This window comes from Schistocerca gregaria, unplaced genomic scaffold (genome assembly GCF_023897955.1).
Source record: "Schistocerca gregaria isolate iqSchGreg1 unplaced genomic scaffold, iqSchGreg1.2 ptg000341l, whole genome shotgun sequence".
Lineage (NCBI taxonomy): Eukaryota > Metazoa > Arthropoda > Insecta > Orthoptera > Acrididae > Schistocerca > Schistocerca gregaria.
This window is the reverse complement of record NW_026061805.1, coordinates 145,001-147,500: the sequence shown is the minus strand read 5'-3', so window position 1 is coordinate 147,500 and position 2,500 is coordinate 145,001.

Here is a 2,500-nt window from a genome sequence, read left to right as displayed (position 1 = left end):
CGGGCTCGGCAGAACCCACTTTGGCCGCCTGGCGCCGCGCGCAGGGTGCGCCGGCGCATAGCTGGGACGCCAGCCGGGCCCGTCGGCCGGCGCTCCTGCCACTGGGCGCCCCCCACCAGCCGGCTGTAGTGCGTGCGCTCACGCAGCGCGCGGCCAGCACGCCGGGCGGCCCCCCCTCACCGGCCGGGGACTGTCCCGCCAAGCCACAGCCTCGTATCGCTTCATACCCACATGGCCAACTCAGGTTCGGGGGCATGGCGGGTACCGCCGAAACAACCGGTTCACAGATGTACCGATCGTCGCTATCACCGATGCACCTGCAGCGCGAACAACCGCTCAACAACTGATTTCCAGTTCATTTGCGGATCTTTGGCAGCAAACGTATACGTCAATCTACATTTGCGAAATCTACGATTCTGGCATGCCTGCATGTTATGTGTCACGACACGCTACATCAGCCCACATACACACTGCGGCATGTACACGAGAGAACACGTGGAAGATGGTCCGCGCACGTGTGCAATGTCCCTTGCGCGGTCGACTGTCAACCGGCCTCTGTAGCATGTCGCAGATGTGGAACGCGGTCCACCGTGCTATCATGTTGTGTGGGGCAATACGATTAAATAGGAAAACCCTCGTCGCTACATCAACAGACGGCTCACGCTGATTCCCGGCAGAGGGAGGAGGGGGGGGGGGGGCCAACATGCAATACTTTCGTCCGTACCTACTTACCACATGTCTGTACGGCGTACAACAGTGCAATCTCGCTGTAATGGGGAGACGAGACAAGTAGCATCGTGCACAACATATGGCCCTTATGATTCGCCATTGTAGGGCGCAGCCGGTGTACGGTCAAGCATGTGCCACATTATGTCACTCAGTACGTAACGACGGATGATCAGTGTGGGTTACGCGTACATCAGCGGACAGTCCACACAGGCCGTACCACAACGTACACTGACTGCATCGACAACCGAATGCAACTGAACAGCTGCAAGGCTCATTTCACAAACAAACGCCTGACCGACCAGCTTGGAAGGGCAGGAGGGGAGGGCGATATTCGTTCTGTAGCGGTACACCCTTCCAGTGGTTAGCGGGACTGTGTAGAAAGTACGCAACACTCGAAAGACCTTTATGTGAGGGTACGCACCATGGCATCAAGAAATACACATGACACCAGAGGATCCAAGCAGTGAACTATGTTCAGAGGGTTGCTGTTAGGCAAAGCTACATTCCTGTGACGTTACATGTGACAGTTAAGGTGCAGTGTAAGTTAGGTTAAGGTGCAGTGTAAGTTAGGTTAAGGTGCAGTGTAAGTTAGGTTAAGGTGCAGTGTAACTTAGGTTAAGGTGCAGTGTAACTTAGGTTAAGGTGCAGTGTAACTTAGGTTAAGGTGCAGTGTAACTTAGGTTAAGGTGCAGTGTAAGTTAGGTTAAGGTGCAGTGTAACTTAGGTTAAGGTGCAGTGTAACTTAGGTTAAGGTGCAGTGTAACTTAGGTTAAGGTGCAGTGTAACTTAGGTTAAGGTGCAGTGTAACTTAGGTTAAGGTGCAGTGTAACTTAGGTTAAGGTGCAGTGTAACTTAGGTTAAGGTGCAGTGTAACTTAGGTTAAGGTGCAGTGTAACTTAGGTTAAGGTGCAGTGTAACTTAGGTTAAGGTGCAGTGTAACTTAGGTTAAGGTGCAGTGTAACTTAGGTTAAGGTGCAGTGTAACTTAGGTTAAGGTGCAGTGTAACTTAGGTTAAGGTGCAGTGTAACTTAGGTTAAGGTGCAGTGTAACTTAGGTTAAGGTGCAGTGTAACTTAGGTTAAGGTGCAGTGTAAGTTAGGTTAAGGTGCAGTGTAAGTTAGGTTAAGGTGCAGCGTAACTTAGGTTAAGGTGCAGCGTAACTTAGGTTAAGGTGCAGCGTAACTTAGGTTAAGGTGCAGCGTAACTTAGGTTAAGGTGCAGCGTAACTTAGGTTAAGGTGCAGCGTAACTTAGGTTAAGGTGCAGCGTGGGTTAGGTTAGGGGCCAACGTGGGTTAGGTTAGGGGCCAACGTGGGTTAGGTTAGGGGCCAACGTGGGTTAGGTTAGGGGCCAACGTGGGTTAGGTTAGGGGCCAACGTGGGTTAGGTTAGGGGCCAACGTGGGTTAGGTTAGGGGCCAACGTGGGTTAGGTTAGGGGCCAACGTGGGTTAGGTTAGGGGCCAACGTGGGTTAGGTTAAGGGCCAACGTGGGTTAGGTTAAGGGCCAACGTGGGTTAGGTTAAGGGCCAACGTGGGTTAGGTTAAGGGCCAACGTGGGTTAGGTTAAGGGCCAACGTGGGTTAGGTTAGGGGCCAACGTGGGTTAGGTTAGGGGCCAACGTGGGTAAGGTTAGGGGCCAACGTGGGTAAGGTTAAGGGCCAACGTGGGTTAGGTTAAGGGCCAACGTGGGTTAGGTTAAGGGCCAACGTGGGTTAGGTTAAGGGCCAACGTGGGTTAGGTTAAGGGCCAACGTGGGTTAGGTTAAGGGCCAAC